Raw genomic sequence first — 11,013 nt, 5'->3', positions numbered from 1 at the left:
TTTTTGTTATTTTTTAGCTAAACACAGTAACGGGGATTGAAGCTACTCCATGTAGAGTCCTGCAGCTGGTCGGGGACCCACGGGTTACCCGCAAAAAAAGCAGGCACCCTGCTGAATGAGGGGAGGAATTTCAGGTGCGAGTATAGCTGCGGGTTGCGGGCCTGCGGGTCACAGGTCGGGTTGTGGGTCTTATTTAAATTTTATGTAATATTGTCTATATTTTACTCAGTTTCTGTCCGGCCGACTTTTGATGACATTACTTCTGGTTTGCAGCACCATTACTTCCTTTTTGATGGTGGTGGGCGGGTTGGGTTGCGGATAAGGCAGTTGCGGGTTCCAGGTTGGGTAGTGGATCAAAATGGGTAAATATGCGGGTTGCGGTTCAGGTCGCGGACTGCAGGTTGTGGGTTCGGGTTTGGGTCTTAGAAATTGGTTCTGCGCAGGACTCTAACCCCATGTTTGATCTTTGAAAGGTAATTAAACCATTTGCATTTTTTGTTTGTTGTAAGTAGGAGCCCATTGTGCTGGGTGCAGGGTAGGACTGGCCCGGCGGAGACCGGGAAAAAACCAAGTGGGCCCCCGCCGGGCCCGACCCCTCTGCCAATCTCCTGGGCCTTGCTGAAATAAATCAACATGCGCGCCACACAGCGCACTTCGCGGATGCACCTTGGCACGGCTCTGGCTGCGCATGAGCACCGCTCCATTGGAACAACCGCGCCACCATTATAGTGGGGCCAGGGGGGCCCTGGACAGCAGTCTCGGTGGGCCCAGGGCCCCCCAGTCCGACCTTGGCTGGGTGGTTATCTCTGCAGCTCAAGAAATATAAAACAATGTTTTTCCTGAATAAAGCAATAGTCAAAAAGCATGTTCAGCACAAGCCCTATTTATTGCACTCATGTTGAAAAAGGGGGGGGAAATGCCCTTTTATATACTGGAATATTACAATGTTTTCTCATTATATACTAGCTATCGATTGTGAAATTCTATAACCCAGATTTGTAAAAATATAACAAGAATGTGTGTTTTTTTTTTAATCTGTATAGACCATTACTGGAGAAAAATCCTTTCAGAGCTGTCTCCTGCACTTGCCATTCATATTCTATTGTAAAAGTTTGGAGCTTTTGAAGATCAGCTTTATACACTTATCTTTTATCGGTTCTTCTAATTTAATAGCACGATTTATACCTGCACATTTTCCCAAGGAATCACCCAGTGTAGAATAAAAGCTATTATCTCTGAGAGACAGATAGACCTTCAGAGCAAAGGTGAAGTTAACTAAAGGTAGTATCTGGGCTATTTCTCTACATGTTCTCACTGTTACAGGTTTTTCATTTGATGAGAGAATAGTTTGGGTATTATTACTAAAGCACATATTGCATGTACAGATTTAATGAGTAAATGGGATAATATGAGTGTGTTACAATAGCAGCCCAATGGCTGCTCTGTTGCTTATTGTTTTAATAAATGATTTGAAAATGTATTTTGGGCATTTTATTTATTCATGGCATGCACAATATTATACAGTTGTTTTCATTTCAGCCAATTTCATTTATATGTATATATAGGAATACTAGAAAACGATTCTGTGTTGATTTATTATTTAACATACCACATTTCAGTACATGAGAAAGGATATTAAGAAGACCATGCAGTCTTTTGCCACTGGATATCATTATGTGCTGGATGGTACCTTGCAATGTAAGTTGATTTTTATATTATTCAAATTGTCGTTTTTTTCTTTAAAGTTAAAACAAATAATTATGTAAAGCAGTATGTAAAGGCATAGTATAGCGTTAGGGTAATAGTGTACATTCATTGATCTCAAACTGATTCATTGTTATCCAACACCACATTCTTAGCCTAATTTTACCCAACCTAATCTCTATTTTTACTGCCATCCTTCATTTCCTCTGCCACCTCTGCTATTCCAAACCCTAACACCAGGTAGACGACACAGTACTTTGTGTTTCTAACTGTGTATGCCCACTTTACTTTGTATTAGTAAATGCCCTGGTGCTACTGTTCATTATGCTTTTTTGCACTTTCATTCCCATCTGTACTAGATTGTTCATTCCCCAGTAGGCTCAAGAAATAAAAATGCTCTGGTAGAGTGTTTGGTCTGAGCACTCTTACCCTGCCTCTTAGCTCAAGATAGTAAATATCTTAGGATAGACCAGCTCAGAATTTACTTACTTTTATTTCCTGCGTTAACAGTCACAAATCTGACTTTGTGTTTTCTCTTCTAACACATCTCCTCTACTTGCTGCATGTGAGCCAACTAGTCCATTGTTATCTAACAGTGCAGAATCATCATCTAAGAAATCCTATTTATCATCTGTGAAGATGTGGAATTCTCTCCCTTAATCAGTCGTACAGGCTGATACATTAAATCTTTAAGAAAGGATTGCATGACTTTTTAGAAAGGGAGGAAATCATGGGTTATGGAAGATAGCTCATACTACAGTTTGATCCAGGGTCTGGTCCGATTGCCATCTTGAGTCAGGAAAAAAAAATTCCCCCTCTGAGGCAAATTGGAGAGGCTTCAAATGGGTGTTTTGCCTTCCTCTGGATCAACTAGAACTTAGGCAGGTTAAAATAGTTAAAAAGTTTGGGCTTGATGGACGTGTGTCTTTTTTCAAATTAACTTACTATGTTAAGGATGAAGACACACAGAGCTACTAGTAGCAGCTACTTGAAACATCTACAAAATAGACAATAGTGATAATTAGGTTTGCTAAGACACTATGGGGCAGATTCACTAAAGGGCGAAGTGGCCGTCGAAATTCGCTACAAATCAAATCCACAGGGACATCGCCAATTCACTAACAGGTGTAGATGACAATTCACTAGCGAAGGGGACCGTCGATATCGTTCATTCGCATTCTGACGCCAGGCAACTTTTTGCTCATGCGAATGGTCGTTGATCTGCAAATTTAGTAAAGTGCGGATTTTACTGAACGTTACCTCTTTCGCAAGAGTTGACTTCGCTACCTCAGACCACACAAACTGCTAAAATGAAGCTAGATCTTTTTCAATCTTATGTCACTTACATCATATCCTGTCTGCCGAAAATGCATTAGTTTAAAAAAAGCTGGCGACTTTTCCTTTTTTTTGTGGGATTGCTTTCAAAAGTCCTAACTTAAACCTTTTTTGGCTTAACATTTTTCCCCAGACATTTGAGAACATATGAAACAGTCCTTTTTATAGTGGGCTCATGTGTAGGGCATACTATTAACTCTTTTGTCTTTATTAAAGGAGAAGGAAAGGCTAAAATGAAGTAAGCTTCATCAGAAAGGTCTATATAAATACACCAGTAAACCCTCAAAGTAATGCTGCTCTGAGCCCTCGGTCAAAAGAAACACAGTATTTCTTTCCTTTTATTGTGTACACGTGGACTTCTGTATCAGACTTCCTGTTTTCAGCATAAACCTCCAGGGCAGGGCTTGAGCATGCTCAGTTTGCTCCTCTCCCCCTCCCTCCTCCCCTCTCTGCTGTAATCTGAGCCCAGAGCTATGACCGAGCAGGGAAACTCAGGCAGGAAGTGATGTCACACCAAGTGAATATGGCAGCTGCTATCCTAAACAAACAGAAAGAGTGTCTAGAGCTGTTTACTCGGGTATGGTAAAGCATTCCGCAGAATAACAAGTGTTATAGCTTGCACTATTGTGCCTAATCTATTAACAATAAACTGCTTTGGTACCTTTCCTTCTCCTTTAAACATTATTAAAATGTGTATGTAAAGGGGTTTTTCATCTTCCAACACTTTTTTCAGATTTTTTTCAAACATATAAGGCATCTTTTTTGGGGATTCGTTGAATGCAGGATTCAATCAAATTGCAGCACTTTTTGTAGGATTTGTATTCGGGCAAATCCCAATTGTTTGGCCAAACTGAAACCACACCCTCTGTCACTATCAGATTCCCAGTGCTTTAAAGTCACATGAATATCTTGCAATGTAAGAGATAGTCTGTCATTGCTATTGCTCTCAAGACCAGTGCACGAAAGGTTCTGTGCAAAGAACATGTGTTACAAGAACACGTGTTATTCAAATGTATACCTATAGTTACTTTATATTTAATTATAAGCAAACAAAACTGCTTATCGTAGCAATATCAGTGGAGAGAACACAGTATACAACCAGAATTCTATGACTGCTAGCAAATATTATGGAATGGTATACTGTTGGAGATCCTGTTAGCAGGCATTTACCTTTCTATTGCAGGCTTACAGGTGGTGCTGAGTCATAGTTCAGTGGAAAAGCTACACGTTGTAGATCTGCAATCAAATTCCGATTGGCTTTCAATCCAGCAATAGCACAGTTCTTATCTTTGCTGAATTCCTGTAGAACACAGCATTTATTCTCTGTGACCTTGAAGACTGAAAGTGCAATATTCATAAATGGTAATTTAATAGTTTCTAATTTTGTGTTTTGGTTACATTGGTAATGCTAGTGAAAGTTAACATTTAGGGAGTTATTTATCAAAGTCTGAATTTTTCTAGTTGGACTTTTAAAGGGGAAAACCACAGTGATTTATTAGACCCTGATGGTGTTAAAAGTCAGAATAAAAAAGTACTCCAACTCAGACCTGCCGAGTTCATGTAGAAGTCAATGGCAGATGCCCCATTGATATTCTGATCTGTGTTGGTTTTCGTCCAGTAATCTGAAGATTTTGTGGTTTGCAGGAGTCAAATCTGAAAAAATCTCCGCACAAGAAATTTTCAGAAAAATGTATTGATAAATAAGGGGGAAAGTCCATGCAGGTTGGAATAGTTTTCATAAAATAGTGAGAACTTTTCGGATTTTTATAAATAACCTTAATGAATACAATATTCCAGTATTTGGCAGTAAAAATGTAGTCATTTCACACTGTTATTCAACTGATTATAAAATCATATCAGCATCAGGATTAATTCATTAGGCGGCAATCAGGAATCTCTTGTTCTTCTGGGTGCCCATGGGGAGAAAGGGCGACCCAAGGTCAGGCAAAACACTGACTGTAATTCATCATTCTGAATATAAATAGCAAGCCATAGGTAATTAATAATCCCTGTATAACTAGGTTGTTCCATTATTATTAATTATGAATAAAATCGTTTCGTAAACTGTGAGTGTAAAAGTAATTCTTAGAATCGGAATGAAGAATTGGAGTTGCAAAACAATTTCTTGCATGAACTTAGGAGAAAAATCTTTTGTTATTTGCAGAGTTTTGGTTGTATTCACTTTCATAGAGAAAATGTATTTTTTATGAGATAAGAATGCGTTTAAACAGAGATCTGATTGAGATGTGGTCTCTGTTTACACACGTGAAATAAACAGTAATTCTGTACAAATTGGAAAACCACAGGGATGGGAAACCTAATTTTCAAAGTTCAGGCCAGGGTGCAAAGAGCAAAAAAAATCAATACAACCCACCATGGTTTTGGGCCTTGCACTATGTAGGATACAAGTAGGTCTTTATACTTCAAAATTAAGCACAAAGACCTGTGTCTACCCCCACAATGCACAGCTGCCTGTGTGTACAAATGCAGTATTCATGGGGGGCAGCACCGATGCTCACCATCTCCCAACTCCTACCATAACTTGCACATCATTCATATACCAGTGGGCAAAGGTCTTAAAGGAGAACTAAAGCTTAACTAAAGAAGTAGGCTAGAAACTTTATGTACATTATGTTTTGGGCTTCTGTACCAGCCCAAGGCAACCACAGCCCTTTAGCAGGGAAGATCTGTGTCTCCAAAGATGCCCCAGTAGCTCCCCATCTTCTTTTCTGCTGATTCACTGCACATGCTCTGTGATGCTGTCACTTACTAAGCTTAGGGACCCACTCACAATATACAGTACACATAGAATATAAATGTCACAATATAAGGCTGATTAGTAATTAATACAGATACATACTACATGACAGCTCAGAAACCAGTGCAACTAGCATCAGAATTTAACAGCCCGGTAGCATCAGCTTATATTACAGGCCAACCTAATTTTCTGCTTGATAATTTGCAATGTTAAGGTTAGCTTCTCAACAGCTGCTCGGAGCCCATTGAGCATGTGAGTGTCGCGGACACTTTCCAAGGTGTTGACCCCCTGTGACAAGTTTTAAATTGTAGATCATTGCTGCTATTGAGAAGCTGAAACTTTAGGCTGGTGCAATTAGTTCAGTACATAAAATATGGCATTTTTAGCCACATTCATTTTTAGGGTTTAGTTCTCCTTTAAGGTAGCCCTATACTTATCATTTGCCCTATGGCAGATGGAAGGACAGCTGCATATGCCTACCTTGAGTCCTCTATGTGCATACAGCATACACATAAGTAAATAAGCCATGCCAGTACAGGTATGGAACCTGTTATTCAGAATCCTTGAGACCAAGGATTAAGTTGTCTCTGTAGTTTGGATCTCCATACCTTAAGTCAACTACAAATCATTTAATCATTTAACCCAATAAATTTGTTTTGCTTCCATTAAGTATTAATTATCTTAAAATTACAGATAAACAGGAAATATTTTTTTTCAATGTATCTTAATAGTCTATGGGAGATGGCCTTCCCATTAATTGGAGCTTTCTGGATAACTCATTGATCTTTTTTATCCATCTTACTCCAGAGGATTCCTTTGCAGGTGTTTATTCCTCCATTCAGGACTCCTCATGGCATTTTTATCTCTCTATGTACAGGATATGCCTTCCCTATACCAGCCTGTCCCAAAGGAATGCTTCTGGTTGGGCCTCTCTTGGCTAGGGTTGCCACCTTTTAATACAATGCTAACTGGCTGGTGGTGGGGGCGGGAGCAAGTGTGTCGTGCCGTAAAGGGGCAGGGCCTAAATGCACGATTGGCCAGAAGACAGCAAAAAAAGGAAAATTTTAGTGGGTTGGGGGTGGCCGAGGGCTTTTGTTAGGAGTATTACAAATTTACCAGCAGCTACATTGCCCGTAAATTTGTAATACCGGCCCCGGCCTTGGCAGGTGTTTTACTGGCTAGGCCGGTAAAATACCAGCCGGGTGGCAACCCTATTCTTGGCCCACATGGAGCTTCTTGTTCTCAAAAATCTTCTTCCTACTGCTTCTAGCTTACTCCTCCTTCTAGTGGCTCCCAGGATGCTCTGCATCTTCCTGCAGCCTTAAAACTGGTGTGCAGCCTTCTGACAAACTGGTGTAATACACCAGTTATTTGATCCAGTGCCCCTTGCAAAGAGCAGCACACCAATGGACGAGAGTGCTCTTAGAATGAGCACTATAGAAAGCCACAGCAGTTCTGCTTGAGAGCACCATGGGAATTCCACAGGTATGAAATACTACTGTGTTTAGAATGTTTTACGATAAGGACAACTGGAATTTCAGTCAAAAATCTCTGTTTTGACATGGGACTGTTCCGTTGGCCTTATTTAGCAAAGATGCATAGGCATTCTTGATTCCATATATTAGAATTAGAAAGTAAACATGATGGTAAACATGAATTACAGTAACCACTTACTAACTCTCCTTATGGTCAGCGTAATAGAACTCTTCCCTCAACTGGTTTCATTGTAAAGTGGTGAATTGTTGAATGTGAAGCCCTTTTGCTTTCCAGGAAATTTGTGAACGACCCACCATGCAAAGCAGAGCAACTCCCAAGTCCCAGAATCCGCCACTTGACAATAGAACAAGGTGACAGAGCGGTTGCATTACACTGCAAGCCTAAGCGGGTTAGAATGAATCCTGGTAGAATGACTATATGTTGTGAAAATATCTGTATATAAAAAATGTAATATGGAAAGTTCAGATAGTGTTAAACTGAATTAGCTCACGTTAAAAAAAGTAGTTTTTCCCTTTAATAAACCCGGTGCACAAGATTTCTTCTGAAATTATTTTGCTTTACCTCTATTATCCCTGTAATGGCCCAAATGAAGCTAAAGTTTGTTGCTATAGTTGTACTTAAATGTGCTGGTCACTAAAGTTTCCTTTTTGTACTGTTTTGACACTTCTGGAAACCCTTGTACTCACATTCTGTTATGCCCAGTAACCCAAACCCCACACTGGAATGACCAGCAGGGCTACTGGGTCAGTATTTAAAGTGTAACGAAGAGGGAGTAGACTGTTAAAGAAGCTTGTAGACAGGTGTTTATTAGCCAAGATAAAAAGAAAAGCAACTATTGGCTCAGGATTAAAAATAACAACAAATGTCCAAAATAGGTACCGTTCAGCCACAAAGGAAGACAAGATTCGGGAACTTCAGCATGGGAGAGAGTCCTGGAACAGGGTTAAATTGGAGATAAGCAACAGGAACATCGACCGGGTGACCAGCAGGAAATAGAACTATGAACTGGCAGGGAGGGAAGCTAGTAAATGGTTTTTATAACCCCTGTATAAATGGCCTATTTTATAGCTGGCAGATTCATTTTGTCTGTAAACCGAATAGGGTAAATAAAAACACTCAATCCATCTATGAAATGTAAAGAATGTGAAAGATACGCCTGGTGCGTGACTGATGTTCCATTCATGCAGTGTAAATATTACTGTGGCACGCCTCTGCAATACTTTGAATGTGAGGGAAATCTTTACATGGCTACACACACACATCTCACAGAAGCTGACTGTTCAGTAGAAAAACTTGTCTTTCTTAAATGCATGGTACAGATTTGACTTCATAACTTTAGTAAATATTAAAAGTTACAGAGTTATTAAAGGTATTTGCCTAATTCAGTGTTTTCAGGGACAAGTAACCCCCAGGCCCTGCAGATTTGAATACATAAATTAGGCCTCTATTCCATGAATGATCCCCAGCAAATGAAATTATTTATTCCATGAGGTGATATATTCTACCCTTCATTTTCAGAGAGTCTGCTAAATGTTTAAATTCATTTTGAATTAATCTTGAAAACATTAATTGGAAAATAGCGAGAAATTTGAAACTTCATCTCCCATTAACTTGTGCGTGAACTTGGTCAAATCATAGTGAAAACTCTCATTCGAATGTTGATAATTCTGCCCCTTAGTGTTTCCACCCTCATTTCAGGAGGGTCGTGACTCTTTTTTCTCATCATCTTCACAAAGAATTACATGATTGTTTGACAGTCCAGTAATGGAATGAAAAAACGCCGGCGCTAATCACACGCGGCAGTTCGTTTTCCGATGTTGCCCGAAGTTGCCTCACGAGGCGACTTCGGAAAACGAATCACCACGTGTGATTAGCGCCGGCGGTTTTTCATTTTAGCCGGCACAGAGTGAGGGAAGGATGGTTTGGGGAGATTGGTCACCGCAAAGACGAAGCGACCAGGCGACCAAAGCTCCCCAAAACGCCCAGTGTGGCCTTACCCTTAAAGAATGGTTGGCAATGATGAAATTTAGCTGTGCCATATATAAAATCAGCTGAAGAGAGTCAGAGGACACTATTTAGAACAAAGCTAACAAAGATTAATAGGACATCTATCGGTGTTAGATAATTTGACCCAGTGGGCCCAGGAGGTTGTTATTTGTTATGATGTTTTCAGAACCTTATAAAATCTGGCTACCTGTATCTCTCCTATAGCTGTAGTCCAAATATCATATATTTCTGTAGCCTAGACGTCTTCACACATTATGGGTATGGCCCTCCTTTGTGGAGCAACAGTTGGTTGACTTACCTCTTGATTAATTAGAACCTTTTAAAGACACATGATTCTAACCTGTGCTATAGTTTCAGTGATTTCTAAGACAGTATGTAAACATTCAACCTTAAAGGGATACTGTCATGGGAAAAAAAAATTTTTTCCAAAATGAACCAGTTAATAGTGCTGCTCCAGCAGAATTCTGCACTGAAATCCATTTCTCAAAAGAGCAAACAGATTTTTTTATATTCAATTTTGAAATCTGACATGGGGCTAGACATTTTGTCAATTTTCCAGCTGCCCCATGTCATGTGACTTGTGCCTGCACGTTAGGAGAGAAATGCTTTCTGGCAGGCTGCTGTTTTTCCATCTCAATGTAACTGAATGTGTCTCAGTGGGACATGGGTTTTTACTATTGAGTGTTATTCTTAGATCTACCAGGCAGCTGTTATCTTGTGTTAGGGATCTGTTATCTGGTTACCTTCCCATTGTTCTTTTGTTTGGCTGCTGGGGGGGGGGGAAGGGAGGGGGTGATATCACTCCAACTTGCAGTACAGCAGTAAAGAGTGATTGAAGTTTATCAGAGCACAAGTCACATGACTTGGGGCAGCTGGGAAATTGACTATAAAAAAATCTGTTTGCTCTTTTGAGAAATGGATTTCAGTGCAGAATTCTGCTGGAGCAGCACTATTAACTGATTCATTTTGAAAAAAATGTTTTTTCCCATGACAGCATCCCTTTAAATTTCTCCCTAGTTGGTCTCCAGGCTTCCCCCATGCATCCATTTATTTGAACTCCAATGGAGGACATCTTTATAGCTTGGAAATTACTGATGTACTTAGTATAAAGAGAAATATTATAAACAAATGTTTTACCTACATTTAACATGACAATTACCCGAGGATATTAAACAGCTTTCACAAAACAATAACAAGACCTCACTACTGAAGATAAAGTCATTATTTTTACTGTGATCTACCATTCTCAGGAAAGCTACAACCTGAACTGTGTCTGTAGATTCATAAGGACCATGAATATCAAAGAGCATAATAATATGTGAGTAAATTCATAGAACAAAGGGTAAGCCTGAGGACCTATCGCTATAGGTAAAATACCCGTAGAAGAAGATAGTGTGAAGTGTGTTTGATCCGATATCTTTTGAGACTGCAAGTGTCAAATATTGCAAGCAATTGAATATCTTAGGTTAGGAGCATTATTAATAGAAATAAACCCTTGCAAATTTTAGTGCATCATGAGTATCAAACTACTGAACTATTTACCTTCTCTTCAGTATCCTGCCTCCCCCTGGACACTCTCTGTCAGTTTTTTGTATGTTTTACCTATGTCTGCCTGGATTGGGTAGTTTGGTTTATTCCCCACTGTTCAAAAACATACAAGAAGGTCGATTGGCTCCTGATGAAGCTGACCCCAGTGTGATGTACGAATGTAA

Source organism: Xenopus laevis, chromosome 5S (assembly GCF_017654675.1).
Source record: "Xenopus laevis strain J_2021 chromosome 5S, Xenopus_laevis_v10.1, whole genome shotgun sequence".
NCBI classification, from domain to species: Eukaryota; Metazoa; Chordata; class Amphibia; order Anura; family Pipidae; genus Xenopus; species Xenopus laevis.
Note: the sequence above shows the minus strand (reverse complement) of the source record.